This window comes from Pholcus phalangioides, unplaced genomic scaffold, assembly GCF_987345545.1.
Source record: "Pholcus phalangioides strain wild (caught in Gottingen) unplaced genomic scaffold, Ppha-v1.0 ptg000011l_1, whole genome shotgun sequence".
Taxonomy (NCBI): Eukaryota; Metazoa; Arthropoda; class Arachnida; order Araneae; family Pholcidae; genus Pholcus; species Pholcus phalangioides.
In genome coordinates, this window is record NW_028301604.1 from 53681261 (window position 1) to 53695023 (window position 13763).

Here is a 13763-nt window from a genome sequence, read left to right on the forward strand (position 1 = left end):
TAATTGCTTCCATTACAATGAGAATATTTTTTTTGATTTTTTCATCATTTTTAACAAAGATATAATTAATATTATAGCTTGTTATAGGCGTAATGTTGTTTTAAGTTTTCCTCATATTTAGACATTTATTTATGGCTCTCGAATCATTTTTCGATTTTTTTGAGGAGCAGGTTTATTTATTCTTTTTCAAAATTTTGCCGACTAGAAAAACGAGTCGGAAATAAGATTCATTTTCATTTGTTGCAAAATGTCTACCTTTATGAAAATTCTATGCTGATACATAGAAGTATTTCTCCGCTGCCTATAATGAATTGATTTGCATAGAAGTCACCAAACTTTTAGTTGATATTGACAAATTAATTGGTCTAATTTTTATCTCGATTGCTGCTATTGAAAATCGATTAACAATCAAAGGTTTAATGATTATGAGGCATTGAGTTTTTTTCTTTTTTTTTTGTTTTCGACCTGAATTTTTTTTTTATGTATGCACCAGTTTTGCGATTATGCTGACTCAGTGCGAGTACATGCATAAATATCTAGATACGATTTTCATTACCACCATTGGAAATGTTATTGTGATAATAACTTCTAAAAAAACGCTTCTCCTCATTTGCCTCTTAATGTGTATTTTAATGTCGCAATTCCACAGTTTTCTTGTATTTATGGATGCGATATCGCTTTAGCTGTGGTGATTGTAGCAGCAGAAGGTGAGAAATGCCAGGCAGCTGTTCGAATATGGGTACATGGCGAAAAGTTATACATTAGAAATATATTTGATAACCTTCGGATGTTTTTGTGAACAAAACTTTTCGCATGAATTTTTCAAAGTTAAATCAAAGTGTTTCAAACATACTCTAATTAGTAGTTTTAGGTTAATTTTCGTTGACAAAAACTAGAGAAAGTTATAATGAATTCTCGGATACATGGTAGGTAAAGAAGAGAAGAATGGAAAATAGATATTTTTTACCATCAACGTGTTTGAACATTTGAACGAAGATATGCAATTCATCGTCCCACACGTGTGTCCTCGTGATTCGCTTGTGAGTTGATCTGTACCTTGGCGGTTGCCAAGCAACGCCCTTTTCACATTGATCTGCATCCCAAGTTTCGATGATCACCACTTCCTTATTCTCAATTCGAACACTGGACACCAGAAAACATGGATACAAAATAGAGTGGCCAATTTGTTCTTTCAGGTGATTATCCAATAAACTGCGTGTCTCCTTAGATTTCACATAAAAACAGTAGTCCCTATCCATATCTATCTTGCAACGTTATCAGTTTTATGCGATAAATAATTAGAAAAAAAATTTATACTTTATATTTGTTATAATAGAGCCATGAAATGCCTTTTCTAGTTTGTGGATCGTCCTATCTTGTCTTTATTAAAATCTAGTTTCCATTGAATAAAATTTCAGAATAGCATAAAAAACAATTAAGATTGTTTTTTTATGCTATTCTGAAATTTAGTTCAAACATGTATTTGTAACAAGGTTAGAAGTAGTCAATATGAGCAGAGCAGATTTCATTAATCCCCAACGACGGTGTTTCCCAACCTGTGATCTGTTTGACATCCTTATTTTTTATGGGCATCATTTTTCAGCCATCTCGTTGGGCCTGTTGTGGCCTTTGTACTTATAGTGGTTTTCGGACCGTATTAGGAGGAAGAAAAACTGCTTTGGGCTGTACTTCAAATGCAAATGACAGCTGATGAGAATATTTTGAAAAGAAATTTACATTTTAAGTTGGAAAAATGAGCAGAGCTCTTTCTTCTTCATTTCGGTGATGGAATATATTTGAAATCTACTAGAAACATATTAATATGTTGGAAAAATATTTATTCGTGGAAGTTTGAAAGTGATTGTTGGTCCACATTAATATCTGATCTGCATAGCATGTGACCAGTGCACAGAAAAAAGAGCACAACAAAATTTGCCACCCCTGTTCAGGGGCAAGAAATTCTCGCCCACGCACTAAACCTTTTGGAGTCCCTCAGGTGTATAAGCCGCATTAGTAAAATGTATTCAAATTAACGTATTAGAAAACTGGCAAATTTGTATAAGCCATGTGTATGCATCAAAAATTACAGTTTTCTCTGCAAAAAAATGTATCTATCCAATACATTCATAGTCTGAATTTTACGCACAAAACATTTTTCAAAATTTTCTGCAATTTTGTTTCTTCTAGCCGAGGTTTCCCTCCCAAACTGACACCCTATGCTGCCACATGGGACTCACAGCCGAAGAACCACCTCTGTTCCTTTTATCTCACCAACAATCGGATCGTTCAAATGGAGGACAGATTTTTACCGAGTAGAGACCATACTACCTCCATTATGAAGAAAAATCAACTTAATATGGGATATGTTATTGGTAAGCCTTTCCCCCCCCCCTTCTTGGCTAAATCTAAATCAACATAAAGAAAAACGTTATTTTGCTTTTTAGTGGAACTTGGTAGAAAATTTACTGAAAGCCACACAGCATCACGTATAAATCGAAACATCTCTATAATAAATCCCCCCCCAAGGGTGGGGCTAATAAGGCTCCAGCCCGGGGGTCCAAGGGGATTCTTATAATTTTCTTGCTTTTTCACACTTTAAATTCACTAATGAGGGCAATAAGAACCATGAAAAATCTGGCTAGGGCTTGCCATGTATCACAGCCTTGGGACTCTGCTACAGGATGTGGGGGTCATGCTTCAGAAACACTCAAATATGCTATTGAACAGGCCATTTCAAGATTTCCACTTGCATTAGAATGCGGAAAAAACATATTGAACACTTGTTGAATGTTTTTGACTTTTTCTTCCCACCGTGATAAAGAACAACGTCTCCTTAGCACAGACAATAAACATTGGAATAACTTTTTATTTATCAAACAAACTTCCATTGCTACAGAAATTTAAGACAAAAATTTCAGAACATCTTTATCTGTAAAACAATTTCTGCTAACCAATTCAAAGGTTGTCATAGGAAAAGTTTTTTTTAAAGTTTATTTATATACAGAAGTGCGAAATTTGGCTGTGTGTGACATATTTATTAAAATACAATTTCGTCAAGTACCAAAGTAAGAAACGCGTACAAATGAGAAATTTTTTGCCAAAAACATGTTTGGTTTCATAATCGTTACTGTCGATTCTGTAGTTTTCTGAACCAATACAGCATTTCATGTGGCCTCTGGCTTTATTAAAATTTTATCAGGATGCTGTCATTTGGAATGGAGCCAAATGGAGACCACGTATTAGAAGCATGCAGCAAAGGAATGTCTAATAACTTCAACCAACGTTCTAAAATTATCACACCCTCATCAATTCTGCATCGGAAATTGGCGGGTAATGGGAATAACACTCGGTCTTCTTTTTTATCATTATTCCCTGTTCAATAAAGGCGAGAGACATATATTGATCCAACCACTGTGTGTGCGTGTGCGCGCGCGTGCGCGTGCTTGAGTGCGTGTTGTGGTTCATTTGCTGTCCGAAGGTGCTCAAGTTTGGATTGAAGAACTCTTCTTGCTCCCATATAAAACTTTCACTTAAATTAAGAGTTCCCATAGTGCATTACTGATAACCTGATATTTTTTTATTGAAAATTATCAGAAAAAACGAAGCGTAACGAACGAAGCACTTGAATATTTTTCTGATATCATCTAATATAATGACGGCTTAACAGACTTAGTTTTGGAAATTTCACCAATAAACATAGCATAGCCACTTACATAGAAATGCACATCAATTATCGATTGAATTTGAAAAACTCTTTCTTTATTACGTTATCTAGTCGACGTCAAAAGTGCATTGCAAAGGATATACATTTCATGTAAACTCTTGAATATTTATGAAGTTAATTAGCAGTAAAACAAAAACACTTTACCAACTACCCTTTGTATTATAAAATATGCAACATCTAAGGCAACATTTTTATTTGAAATTTTTTTTTACTTTATATCCATGAAGTTGCTTTATGGAACTTTATCCATCCGAACCGTTGATCCTAGAGGCATACTTCCAATTAGAAAAATTATCCAAATGACGCGTATATATATATATGTATATATATATATAAAACTCAGATACGTCATTCATCTTGCAAGGGGTGTTTTATAGTTATTAAAATTAAAAAAATGACTTTTTACAGGACACCCTGTCCTCAAAAACCCAATTAGAAAGTTGTTGCCCTGTCTTTCCCGATGCCAACAGACGACCTTTCACGTTTTTAAGTGAAATTTTCACCGAGATATATTTTATTTTTTTCACCAAGATTTTTTTCAAAAATCTGAGAAAAGTTGGGAAAGAACAGCAAAAACTAACGGACAACGACTTTCCCTTATTTATGCGAATATTGCACTTAGAAAGGGAGAATTTTTTTGTTGGCCTCAGAAGAGACAAGGCAACAACGTTATAATTGGGTTTTGATGATAGGGTGTCCTCACTGTGTATTTTGCCTGTTGTAGCCTTGTATTTGTTTTTGTATTAAAAAGTTAATTTTTTTATTTCAATAACTATATTTTTCCCCTTTAATATAAAATCTCTTTATTCTCATCAAATATTTATAAAAATCTCCCCTCTCCCCTTCATGACAACGCGTTTGGTGCTCTCTCTCTCTTTCTGAGTTTTTTCATACCTTTTTCATTCCACACTCTATATATTTTTTTTCATTGCAAGAAATCGAAATTGACTTTTTTCGCATTTGATAATCCATATGATTATAGTTTACTTGTGTGTATGTTTTTTGACTAATAGGGAAAAATCTACCGAATAGACTTAGTTTTGGAAATTTTGACAGGGTCATTTTTACAGTAAAGTATACGAAGCTGCGGTGAAATAGAAGCGCTTGTACAAAGCCGTAATAGTAAACGCGATCTTGGCAACCAAACGCAGTTTTATATACAGTACTATAAAAAAAGATAGTACACTATAAAATACGGTTTCTCAAAATTTTTAGAGCATGGAACACTTTTTTACCGGAAATTTATGCGTCGAAGCTCAAAAAGAGGGTGCTCATAATGTCACAGTTATCAGTCACCACGTTATTTTGAAATCTTAAGAAAATACAGTGGCCCTTCATTACACCTGGCCTTGTTATAACAAGCGCTGAGATATTTCGCACCTCTCATTAAAATTACTGTTAAAAGTTTGCCTAACTTTAGATAGACCTGGATATAGTCGCCTGTTATATCGCTCTTATACCGGTTAAATAAATCAGCTGCTTTATAAAATAAAATTATCTGCTAAGAAAATGTGTAAATCTCAAACGGAAATTTAACCTTGCGAAGTATTTATGCTCACATTTTTGGCACCTTACATTCATTTGTAATTTTTTCAAGATACTGGAGAATCAGGAAGTAGGGATGGGGGGCTTCTATTTCAGAATCGGGCACAACCACGGCTTATCGCCATTACGGACAAATTTGCTACCGCAAAGGTAGACCGCAAACATCGATGGAAAAATATGGTGTCAGGAATCATATATTCAGCTGATATAATCGGCAAGAATGACTAAGATCGAAAGGAGATCAGACAACTGAACACATGCTATTTGCAGCTGATGCCGGAATATACAGTAAAAACTCGTTAAGTCGTCAATCATGTTATCAAGAAATTATGACGGCTTAAAAGGAGTGACGACTTAAGCAAATTGCCGTCAGTTTCAACGTTCAATATTGTGAAAATCGTATAATTCTAAAGTAATGTCAAATTTATCAAATATTAATTGAAATTAGTATATTAACAAAATTTATGATTCCGATGATTATGATTACAAAAAAAACAAAAAAGGTTTTTTTGCCTATTTTGAGCTGTGTGTGTGCGCGTGTAATTTAAAAAAAAAAAGGTCAACTTTTTTATAAGGACACCCTGTGCTTAAAACCCAATTAAAAAGTTTTTTTCCCTGTCTCTCCTGACGCCAACAAAAAAATTCCACGTTTTCAAGTGCAATATACACTGAGATATTCAAATTCGGAAAACGGAGGAAAGTTGGAAAAAAACAGCATATATATGCAGGTAAACATTTACCTGTATTTAATGCTGTTTTTATTTTAAACTTTTATTACTTTTTGTACTGTGTTACCCCTTAAGTATTGTACCATTTTTACCCCTTAAGGCAAATTATAAACCTTTTATTTTTTGCCTCGCCAGATAAAACTCCATTTCTTTAAGCATCCTTCTAACATTTCAAAACATTCTGCCCAAAGTTCCTATTAAGACAATCGGTTTAAAATACAGAAAAATATATTTTTGCTCAAGATGTAATAATTTATATGTTCCAAGTACTGTATTTGATTTTTGTTTTATCAATTGTTAGTTGTTTGTGTGTATAATAGTTTATTTTAACACTTCCGTGAGCCAAGTTTTGTTTAGAATTTCTGAGTGTTTTTTTGATTTATTATAGTTTTGAAGATACCGTTTAAGGAAACAATTTGAATTTTGTTTCACATATTGGTTTTTAATAGATCAATAAATTTCAGAAATGCAAAGTATTCTTGCTATCAGTATTGCGTATTATCTAGCACCAATTTCAATTGAGTTTATTTCCATGGAAAGCCTGGAAATAGATGATGATGCATGAGGAGGAGCATCATATTCTGAACATATATAGCACGTCATTTTTTCGTTAGCCTCTATGCTGCATTTTCTTGCATATCTTGTAGTTAGGAATAGATTTTAAAATGCTTCTTTTAATACCAACTAGGCGCACATCCATGATTCCCTGCACCTCTTCGCAGAGGGAGATTTTGAATAGTCAAATTATTCAAAATTTGCCACCATTCTCCCATTCTAGTTCTAGGTTTTTGACCATCAATCTCTATAATTTGCAGACCCCTCTAAATTTGCTGACCCCTCCCTGTAAATACGTCTTTGCCTGTACGCTTGCTGGGCATCCTCTCCTCTTTTTTGAAAAAAACATACCTAATAGATGGGATGTAGGCTATCAAAATTCTTGTTTCTTTTATTCGCTTACCAAAAATGAAATTGTTCACACACCCAACATCAACCAAGGAAAAAAAATTGGTGATCTTGTTTTATGTATCTTTTTCAAATTTCTTACCATTTTCTCTTTCGATCAAAATGGTCAATCCTTCAGAAGGTATTATTATACAATTCGATTAAGTTTTGGCCTTACAGAAACACCTTCTCCAAAAGCATTGATATCCAATGTACAATAATCTTGACATGACAACCAGTAATTCCAATCATATATTGCAACGAAAAACTATTATAGTGGGGAAATGCGCTTCCCAAAGAAGTATTAATAGGAGAAGTATGTCAGAAGTATAGATCCCATGGCCCACGAAAGAGTAAGACAAAGTATGGTTTTTAAATCTATTCAAAATACGGTATATCTATAAGTTTAACCAGAAACAATATCCATGTCTGCTTTGATAGCATATACACTCCACTTTTTGTTTCTGTGTGTGTAGTAAGATTAATGAAATGAAGATACAGTATATAAGAAAGAAAAAAAAAAGAGGAGAAAAAATACTATAACCTTTCTTACAACTATGCATTTTTCTCGTTATATTTTAAATAAGAGTATTTATAATGAGAATATTTTCGTTTCAAAAATTCCGCATACTAATGAAAGATATCATACCACAACACAAGTTTTCGGAGAACTATGTGTGAGTGGTATGCAAAAAATAAAAATAAACAAACATCTTCCTGTGCTATGTGAATATAGTATGTAGTATTCACTAAAAATATGTATGTATTCGTATATATGATTTGGATTCTCTGCTTTGTACGATATGATTCCATACTTGAAATTAACGAATGAAGTCTATATTGGCCGCATTTTATTACTTTCTTATTCCCAACGATCAAATATTGTTTTATTATGTACAAAAATTGAAGTAAAGTATTATTTTCCTCTTAAGCCAATTAAATATATTTTACTGGTCATATAAAGTCGATTGCTGGTTGTGTGATGAATCATATTTTTACTCTCATCAACACCGGTTTTAGTTATTTTTAAGTTTTGTTTGCATGCTTGTTTAAACTTTAGGAAAACTTGCGCATCGGTTTTTCTTTGCTTGACCCTGAGTCAGGGCATGGTGCCCAAGGGCGTCATGTGGACGCTTTTGGAACATAATCATTTCCGTTATGGACCCAAGAGCGATTAATTTCTTTTTTTTTCCTTCATTTTAGGCTGTTTAGTAAAAAGACATTTTGGTCCTCCAGTATGTCAGGCCACACCCATTTTTTCTGGGATACCGGGAACTTGGACTACGCCCTGGAACAAGAAAGTAAGATCGCCCTCTGGAATGTCCCGAGAGCATCGTTATAACTCTACTTATTTTCGATCGTGAGTATAGCAGTTGGGGAAAGAATATCCTGCAAAACTTAAAATACCATTACAGAACAAGAAACACCTGTCTGATGTGCTATTTTCTTCGGCCACGTACATTTCATTCACGATTCTTACTCGAGAGTGAGTGACTGATTTTAGAAACAGTTGTGACTTTGTATAATTTTGACTTTGTATTCCCATAAGATATTTACGTTATTTGTTTCTGAAATTTCAAGACATGAATCATGAAAATTTTTGTGGAGGCTCAAAATGTACGTAAAAATTACTTCAAAAATATTGCAGAAGCTAATCTTGAAAGAATATTCTACAATTAGTTGTAGCTCAATTAGTTACCAATACTTTATCAATATATGGAACAAGGGTAACACCTCAATTTTTTACGGATGAATTTTTGGCAACCAAATTGAAAGTGATAGTTTAGTTCAAAGCATAAAATGCCTCAAAAACTAGAAACTTTGTCCAATTAATCTTTTGCGGTCCTATGTCGATGTAGACTCGGCATAGGTCCGCATCAGAAAACAACGGTACTTCATTGTTACAACGGGCCTTTACGATAGTAAGAAAGTCCCTTGGAATTCGGCTTCTCTACACAACTTATAAGCCATACTAAAACTGCAACGAGACATACATTCAGAGGCTTTTCTCATTGCGGGAAAGGCACTATAAAGTACGGACTGTACCAACGAAGTGCCGAAAAAACTTCTGGACCACAAAAGGTTAAGAGATAGGGAAAAGAGAGATGAGGAAATTTTATTGTTCTCTATGGTTAACAAAAGAAAAAAAAGAAAGCATTATTGTGTGTGTAAATATTCAAAACAGTTAAATCTCTAGTGAGTATTGACCGGTTTCCATAACTCAAGGAAAATAATATTATTAATGTCAGCACATTATTAGCGATAACTTAAATTATAAAGTTATGCGTAGAATTTATGTGAAACTTGCTAAATTTAATGCACAACGAATATTAAATTGTTGAAACGAAAAGAGAAAAAAATTCCAACATTTCTCGTTTACAACCTTCCACTTAATTCTGCCGTCTGACCGTGTTGTTAGAATTTCAACCGTGACTACAACGATTCAACTAATATCTAACATATTCCAAAATTTCACCCATAATTAAAGATTCATTGTTGAAATAATTGTAAATAAGTGAAATTCTTCAAAAAGAAAAGTAAATAAAAAGAATTCATTTATTTTCTGAGTAATTGTTGTGTTTGCGTCTGAATGCAACACTTGAATTCAAAACATTACCACACAAAAAATGTTAGTATTAGAGTGCCGTAAATCTCATCCCTTAAGTTTTCCCCCACGGATTTAGAGCCACCCTGTATACATATACTGTGTATGCGTATGCATTTGAAACTGATTCGCTGTTTTGGTCAGATTATTATTATATTATTATATACCATAATCTCCAAGAAATTGACTTTAAATACATTATTGTATTGCATTTAAACAATACAATTAATTGAATTGCTTTCCGACTATCAGAGTTGAACCTGAGCATTCAGCAGGCATATCTAATGTTTGTTTGTAGAATACAAGAAAAAACAGTTATTATTTTAAAAATAAATTTCATCAAAGAATGGTGTGGCGGATACCCTGAGGCTGCACTCATGTCAAGCTCATAGCTTAGAAATGTACAGTATTTTAATGGAGTTTTTCCTCAAAGCCAAGAAATACGGCATTATTAATAAATAATGTATATTCTCAAGAGAAGAAATCTTTTGTTTCAATCTTCCTATAGATTGTCAGTCCCTTGGGGGTCACGAGGTGTACGTGCGTATTGTCTTGAATTTGTATAAGTCTATGTTATATATGTGTGTATGCATCTATATGTATGATGTGATATGTTCACAATATATTAAAGAAACATTATATCAAAATATGTATGAATGATTAAATAAAGGAACATATTATTCTGTCTATCGATAAACGCATGCATTTCGATGCAACGCAAAAAATCAGCTAATATTTATTTCATTGCATTACATTCTGCATGATTTGCTGCACTACAATATTTGAAGGTCTACTTTTACAGTTAACCCCGAAAAAGGAGTAACAGTAATTTTATTTCTCGATGCAAATGAGACTTGCATTAGCCACCTCATAATATCTCATAAAAAGTGGAGATTTTCAATTTTCATCGACGAATGAAGAATATGCAATTCGTCCTTCAGTTTTGGAAACACAAGAATCATCTGCAGGGGCACTTTTTAAATTTATAGCCTATAAAAAATATTGAATATATGTATATATAAGTTAAATAGAAATGCAAAATATATGGTCAATCGTTTTTTATAAATTTAATAGTTACTGAAACCGTTCAGAAAGTTGTGAGTACAAAATCTTCGAATTCAGAGAGGGGTACATATACGGAAACTTGTTTCATAACATGCCTCTAAAGATAAGTTGGAATTTTATGCGTTGCAAATGCTTTTACAATAACGTATTTTCATCATTTCTGTTCAACAATAATCGCAAATTTAAAAATTGAGTGTTGTTTTTGGCACAATGGCTTGGTTCAGAGTTAATAAATTGGATAGAGAAAAAAAAGTGTGAGGTTAATATCAAAATAGAAAATGTTTTCACTTCACTTTCATTTTACTGAACTTTTTTTCGTGCAACATGAAAGATATGTCCCGTTTCGGACACAATCATATGTTTTGCTTCTTCTTGAAACACTCGGTATAAAACATTCAATTATATATAAGAAATTAGAACCAGCATTTATGAGTTGAGAATATATCATCTTATTAGTATACCTGTGTATTTGTTATCACCAAAAATACGTTTAAATTAGTTGATAAAATCTAATGCTGATAATTTGTGAGATCTGTATGCAGGGTGTCCCAACAAATTTTAAGGAGGTAGAGAAAGAACATCAAAAGGATTGAGAATTGCATAAAAGAACCCATGACCGGAAACGTCATCGTATGTCGCTAGGCGGCGCTGTTCATGACAGCGCTAGAGTGGAAATGCGTAATCATCTTTTTTCTGCCCTGTTCGTATACCGCTGCATGCTCCTCCTACGGCCAACATGCTACGGCATGCGAATGAAGAAAAAAATCGCATATTTCCACTTCAGCGCTGTCATGAACAGCGCAGCCTAGCGACATACGATGACGTTTCCGGCCATGGGTTCCTATGCAGTTCTCAATCCTTTTGATGTTCACTACCTACTCTTGAAGTTTGTACCTCTATTTATTGGACAACCTGTGTAAAAAATTTGGTAAAACTAATAGATGGTTCAAATGAGGCTATCATCTCAGCTGTTTGAAAAGATATTGATAAGATTTGATTTTCACTGTGTCTAGAGTTAAAAATTTGGCGTATTCTTTGCCTATCTACAGCCTCAAACTACTCATCAGAAAATCATAGACTTTAACCGATAATCTCATTCTTTCCTGTTTCTTTTTCATTTTGACACAGAATACGTCTCATATTTCGAAACGGGTATCTTGCAGAATTCGTGAATGTCACGAAAAGTCTTGATCACGAAAATCTTGATAACTTGAAAACTATAAATGATGTAAAAATGAATGATATATAAGAACACTTTCGAAAAAGCATTAAAAATAGCATGTAATAAATATTCATTAATCTCCAGATATCATCGTCAGCTAGACAGGAATCACTAAACCTCATTTAAATTGCCACATTTTTTTTTATGGAGTAGGATATAATGCCCTAAGAAAACTAAAAATTTGCTCGATAAAACGAGAAAAGTAACCTCTCTCTAAAATTTTTCCTCTTCCATTTTCGATAAAGTTAATTTTAGTGAAATGATATACCATTTAATGCAATAAAACTATTTTAAATCATTAGCTGTAGCTCTTGATCTGAAATTCTTCAACTTACAAAAAGGTGTGCAACTGATTCTATGAGAGGCCTATACATTTAGCAGTTGGTAAAACTGCTAAATGTATAGGCCTCTCATAGAATCAGTTGCACACCTTTTTTTTTAACTGTTTTGGTTTCTGTACCAAACTGAAAGTTTAATGCCTAAAAGCATATTCCATAGTAGGGAAAAAATTTTGAAAATACAAATCTATATAAATTTAATGCTAAAATCGGAGTTCAGTCGAAGTTCCTCAAGACAAATTCACCCAATAAAATTATCGTTAAATGATACGAATTAAATATTTTTCAAGTTTGACATAATCAATTCATTGTTTTGTTGGTTAATACAAAATTCACTTGGTACGAAATATTTTCTATATTTTTCGACTTCGTAAAAAGTTTGACGGTATTCGTCTTGTTTTTCTGTATTTATGTGGTAATACATACAGGCAAAACAACCTATAGAAATGTTGCTTCTGGATTCGAAAACCTTCTTGAACACATAACGTAAAAGATGAATCAATTTAATCAACAAAAATTATCAATCATTTATTGCCGTGTTATTCTTGAAAGGAAAGAGGTCACTGGAAGGGAAACTTGAATGATCACCAGGAAACCGTGAGGACAAGACTAGAGCAGAGGTTCTCAACCTTTGGACACCCGCGGCCCGGTAAATCGCTTTACCGTAAGTGAAAGGCCCGTTCATACACACAACTGATGAGAAATGAATGGAAAAAAAGAAACTGCGAATCTCACACATACTCACGACCCGGTGTGACTAGTGTTAGGGCCCGGTATCGGGCCGCAGCCGGCGGTTGAGAAACGCTGGACTAGAGCACAACAGGTTTACTTCGTGAAACTCTGTCTCCAGTTTGGAAAAAAGGAGAGAAGGAATTGGTATTTTTACTTTTTAACTAGGATGAATGTTCAGATGTTCTGAACATGGAATAAATATCCTCCTTTTTTTAAATCTCGACCTTGTATAAATCTTTCAGTAGAAGATGGAATAGCAAATATATATATAAGTGAAAAATTAGAACACCGACAAACGAAAAAGAACAAACCAAGAGAGTAAATGAAACAATAAGGAGGTCTTTCTCAAGGGGGGACCCACCCCTCCCCATATTGTCCCAAAAGCAAAAAACTGTTGATCTGATGATGGTAAGCCAAAGATAGGCATTATTGTACCATCCGTTCCCACGACATTTTTTGCAAAACAAGCTATGGAAGTCAAAAACATGAGAAAAAGGCATAATTGAGAAATACAATAAAATACAAAAATGAAAATCACTAGAAAAAAACGATAAAAAAATATCAGTTACACAAAATTCACGAGCACTACCAAATAGTGTTTCATTAAAGGTTACCATAATAGAAAATTAAAAATCCTACCTGAAATTCATCTTTTAAATGGAAGTGTGCAAGAGCGTGAAACAAAGACGATTGACACGCTAATCAAGCGTTTCAATCGCTTGATAGCGTGGAAAAAGTAAATGGAACTTCATTATCCAATTTAATGTCTCGGTTTGTTCTTTTTCGTTTGTCTGTGTTCTAATTTTTCACTTGTATAATTTCTAGTTATGTGTATACACCTGCATTAGGCGCTTTACTCTGG